At 28.7% G+C, this 14332-nt stretch overlaps 1 protein-coding gene across 1 annotated transcript in view; it reads left to right on the top strand.

Moving 5' to 3' along the window:
• The first annotated feature begins 6077 nt into the window (after nt 1-6077).
• LOC111684874 (GTPase-activating protein CdGAPr) overlaps nt 6078-14332 on the top strand; it is a 51716-nt gene continuing 43461 nt past the window's right edge. Inside the window, exon 1 of the mRNA XM_046945193.1 lies at nt 6078-6136. The gene's annotated coding sequence lies outside the window, so the exon portion shown is untranslated. The remainder of the gene's footprint in view (nt 6137-14332) is intronic.

Raw genomic sequence — 14332 nt, 5'->3', positions numbered from 1 at the left:
GAACTAGAACAGAACTAGAACAGAACTAGAACAGAACTAGATGAGAACTACAACAGAACTAGAATAGAACTAGAACAGAACTAGAACAGAACTAGATGAGAACTACAACAGAACTACAACAGAACTGGAACACAAATAGTCTAGACTATAAAGTCTTTCTTTCGCATACCTTCCCTCATTAGAAAAATTTCCCTTAACTCTGTAGAAAAGAAAAAAAAAAATCAAGTGCGGTCAATGTTGTTCATTATTTTATTCATTCATGACGATAAAAAAAATCAACATAGAATTTTTTGTATAATAAAAAAAGAGAAACTATTTTTTTATACATTTTTTTGCATTTTTAATAAACGCGTCATGAATAAGTAAAAAAAACGATATTTTAAATGAAACAGAAAAGAAACAAGTTTTTTTCTTTTTCAAAGTTAAACTGCAAAATTGTAATAATAATGAAAAGGGAACGTCATCATTATCATATAGTTTCTTTGCAACATCATGTAGAGATGCAGCAGTTATTAAGTTTTTTTTTTTTTTTTTTTTGATACCACAAGATGTCAAGGAGGGATGGTTATGTGATAAAAAAAGACATTAATTCAGAAATATTTTCTATAGATAAAAATACTACTTTTGTAACAATAAAGTTGTTGGAGAAAAAATCATTTAAAATTTTCTTCTTACAAAAACTTCCTTTCGTAGAGGTTTTGTTTCTTCATTTTAAAGGTTAATTAATAGAAATTTTTCTTCATTTATTGTTTAACAAAACGATATATTCAAATATTTACTTGTTTCATCCATAAATGGCTCTCTATTGTCTAATTATTTGGTTTTTGGTGACAAAAAAAAACCTCCAAACCTCTAAACCATCAACAATTGTTTTCTATTGAATAGCAAGTTATGGCTTTTTTTAGCCTGCACTTGAACTTGTGGTATTTTTTTTTTCTTCTAACTAAACCAAATATAGACAACACATAGACACAACAATAGATGTTTAGTTTAGGTAAATATTAAGTGAATGGAAAGAGTCATTGAATTTTAACTTAAAAACAAAGATAAATAAACAAACTAACTTATAAATCCCAAAAAAAAGGAAAGGAGAGGTGTTATTGACATTAAACAATTAGAAAACTAAATACAAATTAAGAGAATTTAATAAAAAGAAAAAAATGTTCAATGAAAACAAAAGAATATTTAAAGAATTTTAAGTTTACATAATAAAAATGGATTTTTTTTAGAATAATCCAAGTAAATATAATATATTTTTAAAGTAAACGAAGAAAAATTTATGATTTACTTAATGTAAGTAAAGAAACTACATTTTTTACCTAGTGTAAATAAAGAAAATACATTGTTTACGCGATGTATGTAGAGAAAATATATTTTTTACACGATATAAATAAAGAAAATGTATTGTTTATCTTATGTAAAAAAAGAAAATACATTGTTTACCTTATATATGTTATGAAATTGTATTTTTTACACGAGGTAAATAAAGTAAATCTATAGTTTACCCAATGTAAATAATGAAAATACATTATTTACCCGATGTAAATAAAGGAAATAAATTTTTTACCCGGAATAAAAAATAAATACCTTATTTACCCGATGTAGATTGTGTAAATACATTGTTTACCCGATGTAAATATTGGAAAAACATTGTTTACCCGATGTAGATAAAGTAAATGCATTGTTTACCCGGTGTAGATATTGAAAATACATTATTTACCCGATGTAAATAATGGAAATACATTGTTTACCAGATGTAAATAATGGAAATACGTTGTTTACCAGATGTAAATAATAAAAATACATTATTTACCCGATGTAAATAATGAAAATACATTATTTACCAGATGTAAATAATGAAAATAAATTGTTTACCCTATGTAAATAATGAAAATACATTATTTACCCAATGTAAATAATGGAAATACTTTGTTTACCAGATGTAAATAATAGAAATACATTGTTTACCAGATGTAAATAATAGAAATACATTGTTTACTCGACGTAAATAATGAAAATACATTGTTTACCAGTTGTAAATAAAGAAAATATATTGTTTACCCGGTGTAAATAAAATAAATACATTGTTTACCCGATGTAGATAATGTAAATACATTGTTTACCCGATGTAAATAATGGAAATACACTCTTTACCCGATGTAGATAAAATAAATACATTGTTTACCCAATGTAGATAATGTAAATACATTGTTTACCCGATGTAAATAATGTAAATACATTATTTACCCGTTGTAAATAATTGAAATACGTTGTTTACCAGATGTAAATAATAGAAATACATTGTTTACCCGATGTAAATAATGAAAATACATTATTTACCCGATGTAGATAAAATAAATACATTGTTTACCCGATGTAGATAATGTAAATACATTGTTTACGCGATGTAAATATTGAAAATACATTATTTACCCGATGTAGATAAAATAAATACATTGTTTACCCGATGTAGATAATGGAAATACATTGTTTACCCGATGTAAATAATGAAAATACATTGTTTACCCGATGTAAATAATGAAAATACATTATTTACCCGATGTAAATAATGAAAATACATTATTTACCCGATGTAAATAATTGAAATACGTTGTTTACCAGATGTAAATAATAGAAATACATTATTTACCCGATGGAAATAATAAAAATACATTGTTTACCCGATGTAAATAATAAAAATACATTGTTTACCCGACGTAAATAAAGAAAATATATTGTTTTTGCATTGTAAATAAAGAAAATATGTTTTTACCCGATGTAAATAATAGAAATACATTGTTTACCCGATGTAAATAATGAAAATACATTGTTTACCCAATGTAAATAACTGATATACATTCTTTACCCCACGTATATAATATTAATATATATTGTTTACCAGATGTAAACAATAAAAATACATTGTTTACTCGATGTAAATAAAATAAAAACATTGTTTACCCGATGTAAATTATGGAAATACATTGATTACTTGATGTAGCTAATGAAAATTTATTGTTTACTACATTTATGTGTTGTAAATGAAGTAAATACATTGTTTACCTTGTGTATATAATGTAAATACATTGGTTACTCGATGTAAATACATTATTTACTCGACGTAAATAATCGAAATACATTGTTTGCTTGAAGTAAATACATACATTGTTTACTAAATGTACACATTCTAGCGATTTCTTTTAATTTTATATTTAAGTTGAAAACTCTATAAGAGAGCGAGCGAAGAAGAGAAAGAGAGGGAGAGAGATTCGCTAATTGTGGTGAAAAACGGTGAGAATAGAGTTAATTGAGGTGAAAACTTGTATGTTTATACTCTTTTGCTTATAACTCGGTCATTTCTAAAGCGATTTCGCTGATTTTTTCTGTGTTATAAACTAGAAAATCTTCTCGATCATTTTACAAAGAATTCCAAGATCTTAAACTATCTTTTACCACATTTTAAAAGCATTATTTATCATCAATAGTTTCACAACGTTTTTTCGTTGAAAATCAAAGAAAATTTTGCATTTTTTCACAATTAAACGATATGCTTGATGTTTGCAACTAATTCTTCTTTAGACTTATAGAATTTTCATGCTGATTTAGCACTTGAGCTTCCAGTAGTTTAAACATAATTTAACAAACCATTATGCATTAAGTTTAAATTTCTTTTTTTTTCTCCCAAACGAAGCCCTAAAGTCTTAAAAAAAACAAAACTATTGAAGTGCTCTGATTATTTCTACAAAAATTTCGTTCACAAAGTGTGAACACTTTAGAAGTAGCAAAAGCTTATAAGCATAAAGTATACATAACAAAAAGTTTAGAGAAAAAAATACATTTTGCTACTTTATTTTATGTTTAAAACACCTCTCCCTCCCCTCTTGTTCTCAAACCTGATTTTGATTAAATCAACCTTGAAGCAATTTTCAACACTTGACTGTTAAAAACCGTTAAGGTAAACTAAAAGAAAATTTTCGCTAGTGGAAATAATTGTTAAAAAAAAGTTTAACTAACCGTTAAGTTGAACAAATTTATTGTTTAAAAGTATTTTCTTTAAAACGAAAGAATTTTGTATAATTTAAGGAAAGCATAGAACAAAAATAAGGCACTTTTTAAATTAAAACGGTTTGTTTACACGGCTATGGATAATGAAAGTGCATTGCTTACAAGATTTAAGCAACAGAAATGCTTTATTTACATGATGTAAATAAAGAATATTCATTTTTTATTCAATATAAATTATAAAACTACATTTTTATTCGATTTAAATAATAAAAATGTATTGTTTACACAATGTAAATAACAAAAATGTATAGTTTACATGATGTTACGAATAAAAATACATTGTTTACCAGATGTAAATATTAAAAATATATTGTTTATCCGATGTTAATATTAAAAATACATTGTTTACACGATGTTAACAATAAAAATGCATTGTTTACCCGATGTAAATAAAGTAAATACATTATTTACTCGATGTAAATATTAAAAATACATTGTTTACTCGATAAAACAATAAAAATGCATTGTTTACCCTATGTAAATATTAAAAATACATTGTTTACCCGATGTAAATATTAAAAATACATTGTTTACCCGATGTAAATAAAATAAATACATTATTTACTCGATGTAAATAATGAAAATACATTGTTTACCCGATGTAAATAAAGTACATACATTAATTACCCGATGTAAATATTGAAAGTACATTGTTTACCCGATAAAACAATAAAAATACATTGTTTACCCGATGTAAATATTAAAAATTCATTGTTTACCCGATGTAAATAAAATACATACATTATTTACACGATGTAGATAATGAAAATATATTGTTTACTCTATGTAATAATAATAAAAATGCATTGTTTACCCGATGTAAATAATGAAAATTAATTGTTTACCCGATGTAAATAAAAAAAAATCCTTTTTTACTCAAAGTAAATAATATAAATACATTGTTTACCCGCTGTAAATAAAATAAATACATTGTTTACTCGATGTAAATAATGAAAATTCATTGTTTACCCCATGTAAATAATAAAAATGAATTGTTTATCCGATGTAAATAATAAAAATGCATTGTTTACTCAATGTAAATAATGAACATACATTGTTTACCCGATAGAAATAAAGTAAATTGATTATTTACACGGTGTAGATAATGAAAATGCATTGTTTACTTAAAGTGGATAAAGAAAATACATTGTTTACTCGGTGTAGATAATGAAAATGAATTGTTTACACGATGTATATAACTAAAATATATTGTTTACCCAATGTATATAATGAAAATGAATTGATGACTCTGTGTAAATCATGGCAATACATTGTTTACGTGGTGTAAATAATGTGAGTACATATTTTATCCGATGTAAAGAACAAAAATACTTTGTTTACTCAATGTAAATAATGCAATCTTATAATTTACATAATGTAAACAATGTAAATACATTGTTTACACGATGTAAACAATTAAAATACATTGTATACATGATACATATAATGTAGATACATTGTTTACACGATGTAAATAATGTAAATACATTGTTTACATAGTGTAAATAATGTATATACATTGTTTACATGATGTAAATAATGTAATTACATTGTTTACCTGATATCAATAAAGAAAACTTCTTGTTTTTCCTTTTTAATTTCCTCCGTTTTTTTCAACATTTTCCTTGAAATTTTCCAAATTCTCTTTCCCTTCTAAATTACTCCCTTTCTCTCGCTCTCTCTCTCTTTGTCTGCATTTGCTGGGAATTTCCCTTTGAGTAATCTGCTTAATCAGACTTTTTTCCTAGAATTAATTGTTTTTCATTTTATTTTTCCAAATCCCTAAAAGTATGATTCATTTTTTTACGCCTAAAACTTATGCAATAATTCTTTACTTTTCTTTCTTTATCCAGCCCAAAAGTATGCTTTACTTATAATTCAAACAAATATTACTCATCATCTAATAAATATTGCAAATTTTATTTTCTTTTTTTTTATAAAAATTTATTAAAAATAAAATTCTCTCTCTTTCTCTTTCTTTTTTAGCCTTTAAATAATGAACACAACATCAGCATTATCATCATCATTAACAACTTCATTAGCAGCAGTTTTTAATCATTTTAAATAAAAGGTAAATACATATGCATTTCAATTTTAATAACAATTTATTACTTAAGAAACGTACGCTCCCTGTTTTTGCCAAAAACAAAAACAAGAAAAAAAATTGGCAAAATATAATTTTCTTAAATTCCTTTCATGCAAAACCATTAATTACTATATTGTCAATAAAGAAAAATTTGAAACTAATAGCTGTCTTTATAAGACTTTAAATTGTGTTAAATATTTAAGTTTTGCTGCGTATCATGTTTAATATTGATTGCGTGTCTCATTTTTCTTTTCACAAACAGTAAAACCTCTTTAACTACAAACTGTCTTTAAATTACATAAAATATAAACCAAAAATAAAAAATATATCTTTTGAATCCTTTTTAATCACCATTTACTGTTATCTTAACTACATATAACCATATTTAACTCTCAAAATTTTTTTCGTTTCACCCTGACAGCTGTCTGTCATTCGTTTAATTATCATGTGTCAATCGTAAATTTTTTTTTTAGAAAATTAACACACAATTTTCTAGTGTATTTTGTTAACAAGAGCAACACACTTTTTAAACATGTTTCTTTATTAATTTTATTTTGTTTTTTGCAAACTAATTATATTGCAATAACAAGAACAGCAGCCACTAAAACATGATATGTTTTGTTTTTTCATGTAATCAATAGTTAAACTCGTAGTTTTTTAAGAACAGAACTAGAAAAAAAACTAGAGAGGAACTAGAAAAGAACAAGAAATGATATACAACAGAACTATAACAGAACTAGAACTAGAACAGAACTAGAACATAACTAGAACAGAACTAGAACAGAACTATAACAGAACTAGAACAGAACTAGAACAGAACTAGAACAGAACTAGAACAGAACTAGAACAGAACTAGAACAGAACTAGAACAGAACTAGAACAGAACTAGAACAGAACTAGAACAGAACTAGAACAGAACTAGAACAGAACTAGAACAGAACTAGAACAGAACTAGAACAGAACTAGAACAGAACTAGAACAGAACTAGAACAGAACTAGAACAGAACTAGAACAGAACTAGAACAGAACTAGAACAGAACTAGAACAGAACTAGAACAGAACTAGAACAGAACTAGAACAGAACTAGAACAGAACTAGAACAGAACTAGAACAGAACTAGAACAGAACTAGAACAGAACTAGAACAGAACTAGAACAGAACTAGAACTAGAACAGAACTAGAACAGAACTAGAACAGAACTAGAACAGAACTAGAACAGAACTAGAACAGAACTAGAACAGAACTAGAACAGAACTAGAACAGAACTAAAACAGAACTAGAACAGAACTAGAACAGAACTAGAACAGAACTAGAACTGAACTAGAACAGAACTAGAACAGAACTAGAACAGAACTAGAACAGAACTAGAACAGAACTAGAACAGAACTAGAACAGAACTAGAACAGAACTAGAACAGAACTAGAACAGAACTAGAACAGAACTAGAACAGAACTAGAACAGAACTAGAACAGAACTAGAAACAGAACTAGAACAGAACTAGAACAGAACTAGAACAGAACTAGAACAGAACTAGAACAGAACTAGAACAGAACTAGAACAGAACTAGAACAGAACTAGAACAGAACTAGAACAGAACTAGAACAGAACTAGAACAGAACTAGAACAGAACTAGAACAGAACTAGAACAGAACTAGAACAGAACTAGAACAGAACTAGAACAGAACTAGAACAGAACTAGAACAGAACTAGAACAGAACTAGAACAGAACTAGAACAGAACTAGAACAGAACTAGAACAGAACTAGAACAGAACTAGAACTAGAACAGAACTAGAACAGAACTAGAACAGAACTAGAACAGAACTAGAACAGAACTAGAACAGAACTAGAACAGAACTAGAACAGAACTAGAACAGAACTAGAACAGAACTAGAACAGAACTAGAACAGAACTAGAACAGAACTAGAACAGAACTAGAACAGAACTAGAACAGAACTAGAACAGAACTAGAACAGAACTAGAACAGAACTAGAACAGAACTAGACAGAACTAGAACAGAACTAAAACAGAACTAGAACAGAACTAGAACAGAACTAGAACAGAACTAGAACAGAACTAGAACAGAACTAGAACAGAACTAGAACAGAACTAGAACAGAACTAGAACAGAACTAGAACAGAACTAGAACAGAAACTAAACAAAACTAGAACAGAACTAGAACAGAACTAGAACAGAACTAGAACAGAACTAGAACAGAACTAGAACAGAACTAGAACAGAACTAGAACAGAACTAGAACAGAACTAGAACAGAACTAGAACAGAACTAGAACAGAACTAGAACAGAACTAGAACAGAACTAGAACAGAACTAGAACTAGAACAGAACTAGAACAGAACTAGAACAGAACTAGAACTAGAACAGAACTAGAACAGAACTAGAACAGAACTAGAACAGAACTAGAACAGAACTAGAACAGAACTAGAATAGAACTAGAACAGTACTAGAACAGAACTAGAAAAGAACTAGAACAGAACTTAAACAAAACTCATTTAGTTTTCAACTAAAATTGAACTGTAACTGAATTTCAATAAAAATTAAAGTAAATCTGATCTGTTGTTTTTAATGCATTTAAAAAAATCTTTAAATATTTTCTTTTTTTTTACATTTGATATTATTTGGAATATTTAGAACAAAAACACTGTCAAACATTTAGTTTATGTCGAGAAAAATACAGTCAATACAAGAAACAACATTTCATTTAAACCAACAGCAAACAGCTTCAAGTAAAAAGCATGAAGAGGCATTTCAAGCCGTGAGGCACAATGACAGAAATAAAAAAAAATTTAGAGAATTCAAAAAAACAAGTAGAAAATAAATGCTACAAAAGGAAGAAAATGATTCTTCTGCCTGTATTTTACACAGAACTTTAGACAAAAATAACATCTATGTCACGTAAAAATCTATTAAAATAAAAATAATACTGGTAGTTGCACTACTTTTATTTCATTTCATTTATTCTGCTTTAAAAAGATACTCTGTATCTGTATCTGTAGCGATAAAAAAACTAAACTAAAAATGGGTCTAAAGAATTGTCACAAATACGGGGACGACAATAAGCAATAACTTTTTATTTCTATTTCATTATTTTTTTCGTATCGATGGTTCAAACTAGATTTCATATTGACCCATTTTATCTTTTAATACAAGTCTGAGATTTATTTGTGTTTTTTTTTTATTTATTTTTTCTGTTGATATTAATGTTTAATGATTTCTTTTTAGTGGTTTCTGGTTTAATAAATTATTATTATTTGATTTTTATTATTGTAGAATGTTTTTTTTTAATTTTTGAATTTCTTGGTTTATTTTTATTTCTCCAGGTGGCTGCAGTCAGTCGTCATTCAATTATTTTGTTTGGATTTTAAGTGTTTGTGGCGTGGTTCTGAAAACCTGCTTGCAAATTTTGTATTGTGTTAGTTTCTGTTAAGATTTTTTATTTATATTTTTTTGAAAATGCATGTTTTACAAATGCAAATTTATTCTTTTGACACAATTAAATTAGATCAAAGCACACTAAAGCCACAACACACAAACGAAAAATCAATTGTTAGTAAGAAAATGTAATTTAATAAAAACAAGTAAGAGTGCTATATTCGGCTGTGCCGAATCTTATATACCCTTCACCATAGTGTATTTTAAACATAATTGATCTTACAGTCTAGTTAATAAAAACATTAAAAAAATTTGAGTCGATTTAAGCCCAATGTTTCGGCGGCGGCTCAAGCAACTAAAATAGTTTGGCGGCGGCTAAGCTCCGACTCGAAGCCGGTCGACTTCGACCTCTGATTCATTGCTGGTAAACATTGACAAGACGTAGATTTTGTTTTTGTTTATCGTAAAAAAATTGTTTTAAAAAGCACTTGGAAAAAAATTGTATTAGTTTTAAATTTCAAACTTACATTAATTCGCATAAAAATTATTGTACAATAACTCACAATCTACTCTCATATAATTGAAAACGTTTTAAATACTTTTTTCTATTCATTAAAAAATATATTTGCAAAACAAAAGGGAAAATTATTTTATTTTAACAAAAAATGCAAATCATTTTTTTTGCTGTGTATTTTTTGTATGTTTGGATTCCAAACATACAAAAAATACACAGCTGAATAAAACCAAATTCATCTACACACACACGTGTACATCTATTTCTATGTACAGTGTTTTTGTTGCTTTTTTTAAAATTTGTTGATGAAATTTTCAGAGGTTGTCTTGGATTTTTGCTCATATCTCCGTTATTTACCGACCGATTTTGCTGATTTTAAATAGCGATCTTCTCGAAAGCATGTCTAATAGAATTATTGAAGATTCGGATCTCGCCGATATCTGGGGTCCTCTAAAAACTGATTTCAACAGACAGACGGACAGACAGACGGACATGGCTTAATCGACTCCGCTATCTATAAGGATCAAGAATATATATACTTTATAGGGTCGGAAAATTATATTATAGAAATTACAAACGGAATGACAAACTTATATATACCCTTCTCACGAAGGTGAAGGGTATAAAAAGAAAATAATGAGATTTTAAAAAATTCTTATAGTTGTTATTTTTCTGTTCTAATTCTGTTCTAGTTCTGTTCTAGTTCTGTTCTAGTTCTGTTCTAGTTCTGTTCTAGTTCTGTTCTAGTTCTGTTCTAGTTCTGTTCTAGTTCTGTTCTAGTTCTGTTCTAGTTCTGTTCTAGTTCTGTTCTAGTTCTGTTCTAGTTCTGTTCTAGTTCTGTTCTAGTTCTGTTCTAGTTCTGTTCTAGTTCTGTTCTAGTTCTGTTCTAGTTCTGTTCTAGTTCTGTTCTAGTTCTGTTCTAGTTCTGTTCTAGTTCTGTTCTAGTTCTGTTCTAGTTCTGTTCTATTTCTGTTCTAGTTCTGTTCTAGTTCTGTTTTAGTTCTGTTCTAGTTCTGTTCTAGTTCTGTTCTAGTTCTGTTCTAGTTCTGTTCTAGTTCTGTTCTAGTTCTGTTCTAGTTCTGTTCTAGTTCTGTTCTAGTTCTGTTCTAGTTCTGTTCTAGTTCTGTTCTAGTTCTGTTCTAGTTCTGTTCTAGTTCTGTTCTAGTTCTGTTCTAGTTCTGTTCTAGTTCTGTTCTAGTTCTGTTCTAGTTCTGTTCTAGTTCTGTTCTAGTTCTGTTCTAGTTCTGTTCTAGTTCTGTTCTAGTTCTGTTCTAGTTCTGTTCTAGTTCTGTTCTAGTTCTGTTCTAGTTCTGTTCTAGTTCTGTTCTAGTTCTGTTCTAGTTCTGTTCTAGTTCTGTTCTAGTTCTGTTCTAGTTCTGTTCTAGTTCTGTTCTAGTTCTGTTCTAGTTGTGTTCTAGTTCTGTTCTAGTTCTGTTCTAGTTCTGTTCTAGTTCTGTTCTAGTTCTGTTCTAATTCTGTTCTAGTTCTGTTCTAGTTCTGTTCTAGTTCTGTTCTAGTTCTGTTCTAGTTCTGTTCTAGTTCTGTTCTAGTTCTGTTCTAGTTCTGTTCTAGTTCTGTTCTAATTCTGTTCTAGTTCTGTTCTAGTTCTGTTCTAGTTCTGTTCTAGTTCTGTTCTAGTTCTGTTCTAGTTCTGTTCTAGTTCTGTTCTAGTTCTGTTCTAGTTCTGTTCTAGTTCTGTTCTAGTTCTGTTCTAGTTCTGTTCTAGTTCTGTTCTAGTTCTGTTCTAGTTCTGTTCTAGTTCTGTTCTATTTCTGTTCTAGTTCTGTTCTAGTTCTGTTTTAGTTCTGTTCTAGTTCTGTTCTAGTTCTGTTCTAATTCTGTTCTAGTTCTGTTCTAGTTCTGTTCTAGTTCTGTTCTAGTTCTGTTCTAGTTCTGTTCTAGTTCTGTTCCAGTTCTGTTCTAGTTCTGTTCTAGTTCTGTTCTAGTTCTGTTCTAGTTCTGTTCTAATTCTGTTCTATGTTCTGTTCTTTTCTAGTTCTGTTCTAGTTCTGTTCTAGTTCTGTTCTAGTTTTGTTCTAGTTCTGTTCTAGTTTTGTTCTAGTTCTGTTCTAGTTCTGTTCTAGTTCTGTTCTAGTTCTGTTCTAGTTCTGTTCTAGTTCTGTTCTAGTTCTGTTCTAGTTCTGTTCTAGTTCTGTTCTAGTTCTGTTCCAGTTCTGTTCTAGTTCTGTTCTAGTTCTGTTCTAGTTCTGTTCTAGTTCTGTTCTAGTTCTGTTCTAGTTCTGTTCTAGTTCTGTTCTAGTTCTGTTCTAGTTCTGTTCTAGTTCTGTTCTAGTTCTGTTCTAGTTCTGTTCTAGTTCTGTTCCAGTTCTGTTCCAGTTCTGCTCTAGTTCTGTTCTAGTTCTGTTCTAGTTCTGTTCTAGTTCTGTTCTAGTTCTGTTCTAGTTCTGTTCTATTCTGTTCTAGTTCTGTGCTGTTCTAGTTCCGTTCTAGTTCTGTTCTAGTTCTGTTCTATTCTGTTCTAGTTCTGTTCTAGTTCTGTTCTAGTTCTTTTCTAGTTCTGTTCTAGTTCTGTTCTAGTTCTGTTCTATTCTGTTCTGTTCTAGTTATGTTCTAGTTATGTTCTAGTTTTGTTCTAGTCCTGTTCTAGTTCTGTTCTAGTTCTGTCCTAGTTCTGTTCTAGTTTTGGTCTAGTTCTGTTCTAGGTCTGTTCTAGTTCTGTTCTAGTTCTGTTCTAGTTCTGTTCTAGTTCTGTTCTAGTTCTGTTCTAGTTCTGTTCTAGTTCTGTTCCAGTTCTGTTCTAGTTCTCTTCTATTCTGTTCTAGTTCTGTGCTAGTTCTGTTCTAATTCTGTTCTAGTGCTGTTCTATTTCTGTTCTAGTTCTGTTCTAGTTCTGTTCTAGTTTGTTCTAGTTCTGTTCTAGTTCAGTACTAGTTCTGTTCTAATTCTAGTTCTTTTCTGATCTAGTTCTGTTCTAGATCTGTTCTAGTTCTGGTCTAATTTGTTCCAGTTCTGTTCTAGTGCTGTTCATGTTCATCTCTAGTTCTGTTCTAGTTTAATTTCGAAAGACTATTAGTTTGTTCATTTTTAGTTGGAAGGACCGACCATTTCTGTTTAAAAGTTTGTATTTTTTGTATATATTTTTCCAAAAGATACGCTTTTTTATCTATATTCTCTTATTCATTAATTAAATAGTTAATAGATCACTTCAAATAACAACTTTCGAATAAACCGTCATGTAATTTAATACAAATAATCTGATATTGCAATTTAATAAAACTAGAAAATAAGTCAACAGTTGTTGTAATTAGAACGACCAGTTGTTAATATGATTGATTCTTCTTTTCAAATTTATATAACAATTATTGGGTCATATTCTTCAAATCATTCAAGCAAAACCAAATCAAACTGAAATTAAAACTTAAAGAAGTCAACAACAGATATCAAGTGGGGAAAAAAGAATTATACAATTCCCCAAGTCATGCTTTTTGTTTTTGAAAATGTTTAAAACTTAAAAAAAACTCCTAAAACAAACCGACAAGACATATGGTTTGAAAATGCGTAACCAATCTCTGAAAATAGATACCAGCGAGACGACGGACAGACAGACCACTACTAATTCCACTACAACACTTGATCTTATTAAGAAATCAAAAAAAAAAACTCAAATTATAACTCCAAGTAAAGAGTTTCAAATAAATAAAAAAAATTAAGAAATTCCATTGAAATTTATGTCACAAGACATTTAAAAACAAAATATGCGTACAACATACAACGCAACATTCCGTAATGGATGTGCAACATTTATAAATAATAAAAAAAAAACAAATGTGACACCTTTTCAGTGTGCAACACGTATGTCTGTGACTGCAGCCTCAAAACAACAAGAACACTTTTAAACAAGTTTTGTGGCCAAAAATGGTAAGAGTTGTTCTAATAAATTCTATTTATTTAAACTAATTTCATATTAAATAAATAATAAAAAGCAGACTGCATGTGGTATTGTGTTTTGAAAAAAAATAGGTCATCATGCATTTCCAAGCAGTTCAATGCTAAGAAGTGAATGGTCAGAAATTTAAGCTGGAAATATAGTGAAAGAAAATTTTTATCGTTGTAAGGAAATTCGAAAATAAAATCTGCATCTATCTATGGCTCAAAGGACCATTTTCCGCTGTATTTAAAATGTTCAACTTCTGTTGTAGTTCTGTTCTAGTTCTAGTTCTGTTCTAGTTCTGTTCTAGTTCTGTTCTAGTTCTGTTCTAGTTCTGTTCTAGTTCTGTTCTAGTTCCGTTCTAGTTCTGTTCTAGTTCTGTTCTAGTT

Source organism: Lucilia cuprina, chromosome 2, assembly GCF_022045245.1.
Source record: "Lucilia cuprina isolate Lc7/37 chromosome 2, ASM2204524v1, whole genome shotgun sequence".
Lineage (NCBI taxonomy): Eukaryota > Metazoa > Arthropoda > Insecta > Diptera > Calliphoridae > Lucilia > Lucilia cuprina.
This window is presented reverse-complemented; position numbering and strand designations above follow the sequence as displayed.